The sequence below is a fragment of the Pseudophryne corroboree genome, chromosome 5 (genome assembly GCF_028390025.1).
Source record: "Pseudophryne corroboree isolate aPseCor3 chromosome 5, aPseCor3.hap2, whole genome shotgun sequence".
Lineage (NCBI taxonomy): Eukaryota > Metazoa > Chordata > Amphibia > Anura > Myobatrachidae > Pseudophryne > Pseudophryne corroboree.
This window is the reverse complement of record NC_086448.1, coordinates 849726671-849738995: the sequence shown is the minus strand read 5'-3', so window position 1 is coordinate 849738995 and position 12325 is coordinate 849726671. Positions and strand designations below refer to the sequence as shown.

At 45.4% G+C, this 12325-nt stretch overlaps 1 pseudogene; it reads right to left on the bottom strand.

The window, feature by feature from the left end:
• Positions 1-607: 607 nt before the first annotated feature.
• On the bottom strand, positions 608-726 carry LOC134929805 (5S ribosomal RNA; annotated as a pseudogene).
• Between the last annotated feature and the right edge of the window lie 11599 nt (positions 727-12325).

Here is a 12325-nt window from a genome sequence, read left to right as displayed (position 1 = left end):
ACCAACAATTGGACAATTATAGTATTGGAAAGGAGATTTAAACCTTTCAAAATATAGTCCCTATTGGTGGTGCGCTCAGAGCTAGAAAGTACAGATACTAACGAGAGGAGAGAAAGAAAACTCTTGTGTGGGCGCACTCTTGTGATTGTAAAGAGAAAAGTTCTTTGGTTATTGGTATTGATAAAACTTAATTTTTATTAATAAACAATTAAAAATTATTACCCCTCAACGATCCAGGAAAGAATATAAGCATAAAAAAGACGTGAGAAAATATAAAATGTTCTGGTCTGTTAATCACACAAGAAGGATTAGAAAGGCTGCAGACACTTGGTAGTCTAACACTTGTTTCTCCTGACCAGTACAGATAATCTGTATTAATGAGACCGACCAGGGAGGTCAATGGTATGTCTTGGAGAACCACTTGAATATAGTTAATAGTGAGCAATTGAGTGTTCACCTATTATTCCATATTGTGCAGAGTTAGAAATATCTATATTGACACAATCTGGACGCGGTAAGGATAAAAAGAAAATGGTTTGTGAATGAATCAAAAAGGTGGTGATACTGCTGTTGGTGTCCACCCTTCAAAAGAAGGGGAATAGTCCCTACTCTACAACACCAGGTATTCCCAGGGAGTCACCTCTCAAGGTACTGACCCAGCCCAACGCTGTTTAGCTTCCAAGATCGGACAAGATGGGGCATTAGCAGCGTGGTATAATAGTAGAGAGGCTATCTACCAATGAGAGTGCACCTAGATGAAATGGTAGAGTGAAGATTTTGGAAGATAAGGTCATATAGTGTGTAGATCTGCTTTCCACGTTAGGCAGGGTGAAACAGTTGTCACACAGTGGCAAAGTACATCCTAGGATCGTGGATGAGAGTCTACGGAAATTAGTAAGTAATGAAGAAAACCCGTCACAGAATATGCAGCGTCAGATAGATTCAGACATGTAAATATAGATTGCACATATGTATTCCTTTTTGTGCAAGGCAGAAAAGCATAGTTTTAAAACAAAAACAACCTAAAGTGTATATCGCCCTGCATACATAGGGAATAGAGCAATGTGTACAAAAAATAATAATAATAGGTATGTCCTGCAATCTGTAGGATTATAAATCTATAATGTGCACAGAAAATCCCAAAGCAGGCTTATACTATGAATTGGTGTGCCAGATGAAAGGTCCTCCTATTGCAGTTGTGATGATCTGCAATCTGAAGGACTAACCAGACCATAATATGCATGAGAGATCCTCAATAAGCACCATGCAATATGTCTCTACGTAAGTCAGGTGTGTTTTTAGGAATTCTATGGTTTCACTACCAGCATAGAAAGATACTGATAATTTTGAAATTAGGTACGCCTATAAACAGTGGCTAAGATACCACATGTTTTTTGAATATACTACACATTGTATACTTCTGTTTCACATTTCATATATGGTCGAGTATTCCAGCATCGAATATTTAACCACCATGATAACCCCTCTGGAACGATGTCCTTGAGAGAAACCGCTATATGAGGATATCGACCTTCCCTCACGTGAGTGTTAGGTACGCCCCTCTCTCACAATAGCAGATACCATTTAGATCCTGGTCTTCAACCACCAATTGATAAAGAGCACGTCACATCTTGAAAAGATACCTTTATGGGCATGTCAACACCTGTCTTTTTGTAAGTCAGGTGTGTTTATATGAGAACACTGTCTCAATTTGTTGGTTTAAAAAGATCACCAATTCTCTGACCATTCACATTGCCTAGTGAAGCCTACTAGCCTATCGGCAAAAACCGTAGACTACGTTATTGCCTCATCTTGTTTCACGTGACAATACTACACATTGTATACTTCTGTTTCATTTTCCTATTGTTTGAACACGGTTGAGCTCTCTATCAAACATTGAACACCCTTGACTTTCCGTCCGGAGACGGCACAGCTAAGTATTTTTTTGAGCACTCTCATATTCACCATCACCGCTTGAGCGATAGCGCCATCTAGTCCACACCACCACAACTCTTTCTGTTCCACTTTTGGACTACCTGGGATAAGTCCACCGTTGGACCAAGAAGGCAGCAATTGGTTTACTAGAAGCGCCATTAAGGATTTCACCCTCCCTTTTCCAACATGAATCAGACCATTTCACACTGCACTTTAGACCCAGGTTATTCCCGTGTTGGCCCCTTTCATAATGAACCCGGGTCACCCATGTAAACACTATTGGTGTCATTCAAAATGGCTCACCAAGATGAGGTGTCAAAAGGAGACACAGGAACATCCAATAAGCGCCTTCTTTGAGTTGCGGGTTGAATATCCCAGGTCAGACCCTTTCACACCGCACATCACCCCAGGTCTGATCTGTGTATAACCCTGCTTTAATCCCGTGTTGAAATGCTGGGCTGCTCAACACGGTTATTTCACTTCTGACCTCCAGCCGGGTTATTTTGGCAGTGTGAAAGGGGTTGAAGGGGGAGATGTACTAAGCCTTGAAAAGTGATACATTTCACGGTGATAAAGTGCCAGCCAATCAGCTCCTAACTGTCATGTTACAGGTTGTTTGGTACTTTATCACTTTTCAAGGCTTAGTACATCTGGCCCTTAGTGATAAACAGCATGAATTAGCCAATGCAGGTAGCAGTCCTGTTGTGTGTGTCCCAGAAACAGTAGGACCTCTCTGTCATCTGCCCCACAAAATTGTTCCCATAATGACAAACGCATTTCACCCTCAGAGCGTGCGGGATCATCTCCTGGTGACGTTCTACACTCTGACCGTACTGACAAAGTGGAATGTTCAATGAATGTGTAATAAACGTTATTAACCTAATAATACCAGTCGCCTCTGTCCCCTCACTTCATAGTTATTGCATTATGGGGGTAATTCCAAGTTGATCGCAGCAGGAAATTTTTTAGCAGTTGGGCAAAACCAAGTGCACTGTAGGGGAGGCAGATATAACATGTGCAGAGAGAGTTAGATTTGGGTGGGTTATTTTATTTCTGTGCAGGGTAAATACTGGCTGCTTTATTTTTACACTACAAATTAGATTGCAGATTGAACACACCACACCCAAATCTAACTCTCTCTGCACATGTTATATCTGCCTCCCCTGCAGTGCACATGGTTTTGACCAGTTGCGAACAGAATTCCTGCTGCGATCAACTTGGAATTACCCCCCATATCTCAAAGACACTGATGCAGTAATAGCGTTGTAACATTTGCATTTTAGATTTTTCTCTTACATCCTAGAGGATACTGTGGATCCATTTAGTACCATGGGGTATAGACGGGTCCAATAGGAGCCATGGGCACTTTAAGAAATCAATAGTGTGGGCTGGATCCTCCCTCTTTGCCCCTCCTACCAGACTCAGTTTAGAAAATGTGCTCCTGAAGAGTTTTATGCATTTATTTTATGTTTGTTATTTTCAGGCAGGACTGGTTGGCACCAGCCTGCCTGCTTTGTGGGACTTAGGGGGGAGGGGGGAAGGAACGGCCCAACCTCTTGATGGGTTAATGGTCTCGTTCCCCGCTGACAGGACACTGAGCTCCTGAGGGAACCATTCCCCTAACAGAGCCAGAAGATTGAAGAGTGGTACTAAGCCGCCGTCCCGGTTAGCGGGTCGCCGGCCATTATGGCGGCATGAGGGTACGGAGATGCACAGCTTCTACAGGGGTGCAGATGAATCTCCACACTCAGTACACGGTACAAACGCACCGCTTCTGAGGGAGCGAACTGAGTCTTAGTACACTGTACACAGTACCCACGCTGGCAAACACAGACTTAAAACGGATCTGACTCAATTTTAAGCACTAAATTACCACAGCCAGTATAAAAAAAAGTGTAAAGCCCGCGCGTAATGGAGGGGGCGGGGCTTCACTATGAGCGGATCCAGCAGCTCACCAGCGCCATTTTCCCTCTGCAGTGGACACAGACGCTGACTGACAGGGACACGCAGCTCCTCTGGAGTGACTCCAGATTACCTCAGCGGTACCAGGGGGTCATAACAGGGGTGGGGGGAGCGATTATTAGTGTACTAAGTCCTCACTCTGGGCACTTAGTCTGCGACCCGGCTAAGCTTGGCATTAGCGATAAGGGCGCTGTGTGCTGGCTCCATACTATCTCTGTGTCTCTCTTGAAGGGCCCTTTGTGGGTTAATTGTGCTTTTAACCTTTTCCTGTGTGTGTGTGTGTGTGTGTGTGTGTGTGTGTGTGTGTGTGTGTGCTGTCACAGTATGTCAGGCAAAGAGTGTGTTTCATGTAAGGCACAGTGTTCCTCTTCTCCAGGGGGTTTGCTAGTGTGTACTCAGTGCAGTGCACACTCCCAGGCTAGTGGGGCAGAACCAGCATGGCTGGACTCCATTAGGGGAATGATTTCCAATACCTCTTCTAAATTGTCCCGCAATGAGAAATAGACGCAATACTTAAGACAATCGATGACTGCGTTTATGAACACAGACTCAGTACCCAAACCAGCATCTCAGTCCCCTGCCATTTGTCCGCAAAAACATCCTTTGGCTCATATCCTGCAATCTGACTCTGATGATGAAGGGTCAGACATGGAGGAGGGTGAGGTGGACTCAGAGGGGAGGGGGATGCTGCTCTGTCACAGGGAATAGAGGCTCTTATAGAAGCTATCAGAGACGTTCTGCATATCCCTGATAAGGTGACTGAGGAGTCATTTAATATAAAGAAGAAATCCTCAGTCACTTTTCCTGCGTCAAAGGAATTAAATACCCTGTTTGAAGAACAGTGGATTAATCCTGATAGGAAATTTCAAATCCCTAAAAGGTTGATATCATCTTTTCCTCCTGAGGATAGGAAAAATGGGAAAATCCGATAGTGGATGCATCAGTATCCAGGCTGTCACGGAAAATTGTATTGCCTGTCCCAGGTGCAGCTTCCCTAAAAGACACGGCTGATCGTAGAATTGAGAATACACTCAAATCTTTGTACACAGCTGCTGGGGTGGCCCAGAGACGGACTATAGCATGTGGGTGGATTACTAAGGCCATTGCCAAATGGTCGGTAACCTAATTGAGGGGTTAATACCTTGCCTCAGGGGGAGATTATTTTACTCCTGCAACATATACAGGACTTTGCGAATTTTATGGTGGAAGCCATAAAAGAAATAGGATTGCTTAATGCACGCACCACTGTCAGCACGCAGAGGCTTATGGCTACGCCAGTGGACTGCTGACGCAGACTCCAGGAAGGGCGTGAAAGGCCCACCCTTCACAGGAGAGGTCTTATTTGGAGGTGAACTAGACAAATTGATCTCCAAAGCTACTGCCGGTAAGTCTACATATCTTCCTTCTGCAGCTCCCCCAGCCAGGAAGGCCTATGCAGGACCTAATCTACAGTCCTTTCGGACTGCCAAGTTTAAGGGCAAAACCAGATGTTCTTCTACAGCCACCAGAGGTGCTAGAGGTAAAACCAAGAAAACCAGCAACTGCCGGTTCACAGGAGCAGAGCTCAAGCTCTGCTTCCTCAAAGCCTTCAGCATGACGGTGGGCCGAGATGCCTGCAGGACTGTCTGGTGGGAGCCCGGCTAAAATTCTTCAGTCACATCTGGACAACATCATGCCAGGATCCCTGGGTTATAGATCTTATTTCCCAGGGCTACAGACTGGAGTTTCAGGAGCTCCCTCCTCACAGATTCTTTAAATCATGCTTACTAGTTTCACAGGAAGCAAGGGTAACCTTACAGGACGCCATTCGAAAACTGGTACAGACTCAGGTCATTGTTCCAGTTCCACCTCATCTGCAAAACAAGGGATATTATTCCAACTTGTTTGTAGTACAGAAGCCGGACGGTTCGGTAAGACCGATTTTGAATCTCAAGTCGCTGAATCTATACTTACGAGTGTTCAAATTCAAGATGGAGCCTCTGAGAGTGGTGATCTCAGGTCTGGAGGAGGGGGAATTCCTAGTGTCTCTGGATATCAAGGATGCGTACCTTCACATTCCGATCTAGCCATCTCATCAGGCTTATCTACGGTTTGCATTGCAGGACTGCCACTACCAGTTCCAGGCCCTGCCATTTGGTCTCTCCGCTGCACCGAGACTGTTCACCAAGGTGATGGCAGAGATGATGTTTCTACTCCGCAAACAGGGAGTGAACATAATTCCGTACCTGAACGATCTTCTGATAAAGGCTCCGTCCAGGGAGTGGTTGTTGGACAGCATTGGACTCTCAACCAAACTACCCCTGGATCACGGGTGGATTCTGAACTTACCAAAATCTCACCTGGAACCGACGCAGAGGCTCTCCTTCCTGGGAATGAAACTGGGCACAGAGTCTCAGAGAGTGTTCCTTCCCTTGGAGAAGGCTATGGAAATCCAGTCGATGGTTCGGGCTGTCCTGAAGCCATCCCGGATCTTGGTGCATCTGTGCATTCGTTTTCTGGGGAAAATGGTGGCCTCTTATAAGGCGCTTCAGTATGGAAGGTTTCATGCGAGGCCCTTCCAGCAGGATCTGTTGGACAAATGGTCCGGATCGCATCTTCACATGCACCAGAGGATCTGTCTGTCGCCAAAGGCTAGAATCTCCCTTTTGTGGTGGCTACAGACTTCTCACCTCGTCGATGGTCGGATGTTCGGGATTCAGAATTGGATTCAGCTAACCACAGATGCAAGTCTCAGAGGTTGGGGAGCAGTCACCCAGGGGGTGCAGTTTCAAGGAAGATGGTCAAGTTGGGAAGTCATCTTTCCGATAAACATCTTGGAACACAGGGCAATCTACAACGCCCTTCTGCAGGCCTCACCTCTACTTCGGAATCAGACCATTCAGGTCCAGTTGGACAATGTAACGGCGGTAACGTTTATAAACCGACAGGGCGGAACGAAAAGCAGAGCAGCAATGTCAGTGGTGTCAAGAATTCTCCTCTGGGCAGAAAAACACACCGTGGTGTTGTCGGTGGTCTTCATTCCGGGAGTAGACAACTGGGAAGCAGACTTCCTCAGCAGACATGACCTGCACCCGGGGGAGTAAGGCCTCCACCCAGAGGTGTTCCGGTGGTTGACACGGTGGGGATATCCACAGATGGACATGATGGCCTCTCGACTCAACAGGGTCAAGTGGTATTGTTCCAGGGCGAGAGACCCACAAGCAGTGGCGGTAAATGCTCTGACAACGCCGTGGGTCTGTACAGGGGGTTGTGAATCCACACCAGTCTAACAGTATATATCTTAGAATAGAAATAACCAAGAATTGTGTTTAAGTCCTATATGGAAGTGAGTTCCAGAATTACTATCACTTGGTCGTGCGCCCTGAGCCAGTAATGAGTATATTGTTAGGGAAGAGAGAAAAAGAAGGCTATTGTGTGGGCACACTCTTGACAACTAGAGAAGTTTGATTAAGTCAATATACAAGTAAAACGATATTTTTTATATTTCTACATTAAAAAAATAGGTGGACCTATTTTTTAATGTAGAAATATTAAAAATATCGTTTTACTTGTATGTTGACTTAAACAACTCCGTGGGTCTACCAACTGGTGTACGTGTTTCCTCCACTTTCTCTGATCCCAAGAATTCTAAAAAGAATAAAAAGGGAGAAGGTTCAAGCAATCCTCATTGCTCCGGACTGGCCTCGAAGGGCCTGGTACGTGGATTTTCTCGAGATGCTGATAGAAGAGCTGTGGCCTCTTCGCAAGGATCTTCTGCAACAGGAGAAGATATAAGTGCTGGCGCCGGCTGAAGTTCAAAAGAAAATTAGCTATACCAATATATAATAAAAGTATTATGTTTTATTTCTACACATTCATAAAAAAGGAAATGGCTTATTCCTCAATAATAAAACACATGTACTTGCTGATGTCTAAAAATGTATATATAGGAACCACAAATAGACCCTTGAAAAGTATATTGTCCACAATCCCTGGCTAGGACACTGATCCACAATTGTTCACAAGTTCAATTAAATGGGGATTGATTACCAGACTCTTTTTCCAAGCCCTTGAAGGACCACAAGTATCAGCACCCCTACCCATTTCCTGGCAATATTTGGACTCTGTTGCATCCACCAGCTTTAACTTCAATACAAGGGATTTACAGACCTGGGCCAGTATTTACTAAGAATCCGAGTTTGTCCGATTTGTGTTTTTTTTCCTAAGTCCCAATCCGGGAATTCACTAAGCACAAATCTCGGCAGTGTTTGGACTATTCGTAATGGTTTGAATGACAACGTTCACAAATACGAATGAATAGACCATCAGTCAAACGCGGCTGTTATTACATAGAATACGGGAATTCACTATTCATTCGTGTTTGGGTGTTAGTCTCTGAGTGCTCAAATGCGGTCGTATTTTTTTGCGATTCGTAAAAAAAAGCGGCAAAAAAATAGACCTGCTTTTTTCAGTCGTGTTTACATGTGTTGCAAATAAAAAATCGCTCACACCTGAATTAGGATGCCTATAAAAGGATGTTAGGCCCATTTCAATACACCTACACTCAGAAATGGCAGCAGGACTGTGGGCCAGTGATCTTTTGTGTGCTGTGGGATTCCTCAGACTCAGACATCAGCCTGTAAGTAACCAGGGCCAAGAAACTGAACATGGTCAGCAGGTTGTACAGGTTCCGCGGAGGCTGCGCAGGCCTCGTTTTTTTTAGGGGGCATTTAAACTTGAACGTATTGTCCGATGATAAGGTCAAACAGATGTTCTGTCTAAATCGTAACAACATTTTCCGTCTGTCTCAGGCCTGCACAAACTCCTGGCTGTGTTGCACTTTCTGGCTACTGGCAGCTTTCAGGCTGTGTCTGGGGATGTCATAGGAATCTCACAGCCCTCATTTTCCAGAATCTTAACACAGGTGATGCATACCTAACGACCTCTTCTGTTTTGTGTTTGTTTTAATTTCTTGGTGGCCAGTTCTGTCCTAAAATCTCATGTTTATTGTTCTTTAAAATATACACACAGGTGTTGGCTGTTTTGCAGCCCCACATCGAGGCCTCAATCTGCTTCCCTACCCAGGAGTCTCAGTGGCATGCCGTCAGGGTAGATTTCTATGAGCTGGCTGGCATGCCCAATGTGCTTGGAGCCATAGATTGCACACACACATTCAGCTGAGACCACCTAGGGGCAGGCAGCACATATATACAAACCGCCATTTCGAACACTCCACAAATGTGCAGGTGGTTTGTGATGCAAATCTCAAAATAATGAGTGTTGTTGCTGGTTACCCTGGGGACTGCCATGACTCCTTCATCCTCAGTCAGTCATCCCTCTTTGATAAGTTTGAGGACGGACAAATGCCAGATGGATGGCTGCTGGGTATGTAATTTGATATGTGTAGGCCTGCGTATACTTTGTCCAAATACAGGTGCAGATGTATTAACCTGTAGAAGGCATAAGGAAGTGAGAAACCAGTGATATGTGCAAGGTGATAAAGGCACCAGCCAATCAGCTCCAATATGTAAATGAACATTTAGGAACAGATTGTCTGCTGCCTTTATTACCTTGCACATATCACTGGTTTTTCACTTCCTTATGCCTTCTACAGGTTAATACATCTGCCCCACAGTGTGTTATTTATGTGTTGCTGTATCTTAACATGAATCACGTTACTATATCTGTCTTTTAGGTGATGGAGGATATGGCTGTTTCTCTTGGCTTCTAACTCCATTGTCCCGACCTGATACCCCTGCTGAACACAATTACAATCATGCACATAAGTCCACGCGGAATGTGATAGAAAGATGTTTTGGTGTGCTGAAATCTAGGTTTCGGTGTCTGGATAAGTCTGGTGGCCTTTTGTTGTATAGTCCCTCCAAGGTGACTCAAATTGTGTTCTGCTGCTGCTTTCTTCATAACATGTGTTTGCAACAACATCTGCCACAGGAGGAGGAGGAGTAAGAAAGCAGCCAGCAAGCAGAGGAATTAGAGACATCTGGTGATACTTGGAGTACAGATGTAGGGAGGCAGGTTAGGCAAGAGCTCATCACTCGCTATTTCTAAGGTAAGTTTGGTTTGCTTATTTCATTTGTTGTGTAATCATAAATAGATGTTTTGCTTTTTTTTTCCAAAACCATTACTCAGAATGGGTCTGTCTCCTTGACACATACAAACATACCCTCGCTTTATGAAAAACAAATGTCGCATGTGTATTGTGTGTATTTTTAAACTCAAAACAACAGATTATGAGTGGCATGTATTAAGTCTGGATAAGTGATCGTAAACTTGCAGTGCTAATTTCTTACAAGCCCACATAATCCATTTAGTATTTCACTTTATCATTGTGTGTAACGTCCTAATGCACAGGTTCACAAATTCGGCCCTCAGGACCACACACAGTGCATGTTTTTCACGTAACCCAGTAGAAGCACAGGTGTATGAATTTCTCACAGACATATGTTAAAAGGTTCACAGGTGGAGCTAATTATGTCACTTGTGATTCTGTGAGGAGACCTGCAAAACATGCACTGTGTGGGTTCCTGAGGGCCGAGTTTGAGAACCTGTGTTCCCAAAAAACACTCCTCAACATATAATATGTTAGCCTTGAGGAATACATGTGTCCCTATGTGTGATGCACCATCATTTCTCTAATGTCCTAGTGGATGCTGGGAACTCCGAAAGGACCATGGGGATTAGCGGCTCCGCAGGAGTCTGGGCACAACTAAAAGAAAGCTTTTAGACTACCTGGTGTGCACTGGCTCCTCCCACTATGACCCTCCTCCAAGCCTCAGTTAGATTTTTGTGCCCGGCCGAGCTGGATGCACACTATGGGCTCTCCTGAGCTCTTAGAAGAAAGTATATTTTAGTTTTTTTATTTTACAGTGAGACCTGCTGGCAACAGGCTCACTGCAACGAGGGACTAAGGGGAGAAGAAGCGAACCTACCTGCTTGCAGCTAGCTTGGGCTTCTTAGGCTACTGGACACCATTAGCTCCAGAGGGACCGACCGCATGGAACTGGCCTTGGTGTTCGGTCCCGGAGCCGCGCCGCCGTCCCCCTTACAGAGCCAGAAGCAAGAAGAAGTCCGGAAAATCGGCGGCATGAAGACTTCTGTCTTCTCCAAGGTAGCGCACAGCACTGCAGCTGTGCGCCATTGCTTCTCATACACACTTCACACTCCGGTCACTGAGGGTGCAGGGCGCTGGGGGGGGGGCGCCCTGAGCAGCAATAAAAACACCTTGGCTGGCAAAACAATCACAATATATAGCCCCAGAGGCTATATATGTGATAATTACCCCTGCCAGAATCCTTAAAAAAGCGGGAGAATAGTCCGCGAAAAAGGGGCGGAGCTATCCCCCTCAGCACACTGGCGCCATTTTTCCCTCACAGTTCCGCTGGAAGGAAGCTCCCTGGCTCTCCCCTGCAGTCTACACTACAGAAAAAGGGTAAAAAAGAGAGGGGGGGCCACTAAATTTAGGCGCAGTAAATATTATAGCAGCTATAGGGGACATAATTCAGTTAGTCCCTGCAGTATATAGCGCTCTGGTGTGTGCTGGCATACTCTCTGTCTCCCCAAAGGGCTTCTGTGGGGTCCTGTCCTCTGTTTAGAGCATTCCCGGTGTGTGTGCGGTGTGTCGGTACGGCTGTGTCGACATGTTTGAGGAGGAAAATTATGTGGAGGCGGAGCAGATGCCTGTAGAAGTGATGTCACCCCCTGCGGGGCAGACACCTGAGTGGATGGTTTTATGGAAGGAATTACGTGCAAGTGTCGACTCCTTACACAAAAAATTTGACGACATGCCAAATGCGGGACAGCCGGCTTCTCAGCTTGTGCCTGCCCAGGTGTCTCAAAGGCCATCAGGGGCTCTAAAACGCCCGCTACCTCAGATGGCAGACCCAGATGTCGACACGGATACTGATACCAGTGTCGACGACGATGAGTCTAATCTAATGTCCACTAAGGCCATTCGCTGCATGATTGAGGCAATGAAAGAGGTGTTACACATTTCAGATTTAAACCCAGGTACCACAAAAAAGGGTATTATGTTTGGGGAGAAAAAACTACCCGTAGTTTTTCCCCCATCTGAAGAATTAAATGAAGTGTGTGAAGAAGCGTGGGCTTTCCCTGATAAAAGATTGATAATCTCCAAAAAATTACTAATGGCGTTCCCTTTCCCGCCAGAGGATAGGGCACGTTGGGAAACACCTCCTAGGGTGGATAAAGCGCTCACACGTTTGTCTAAAAAGGTGGCACTTCCATCTCCGGATACGGCCGCCCTGAAGGAGCCTGCGGATAGAAAACAGGAGGCGATCCTGAAGTCTATATATACACACACAGGCATTATACTTAGGCCAGCTATTGCGTCAGCATGGATGTGCAGTGCTGCCGCTGCGTGGTCAGATTCCCTGTCAGAAAATATTGACACCCTAGACAGGGACACTAT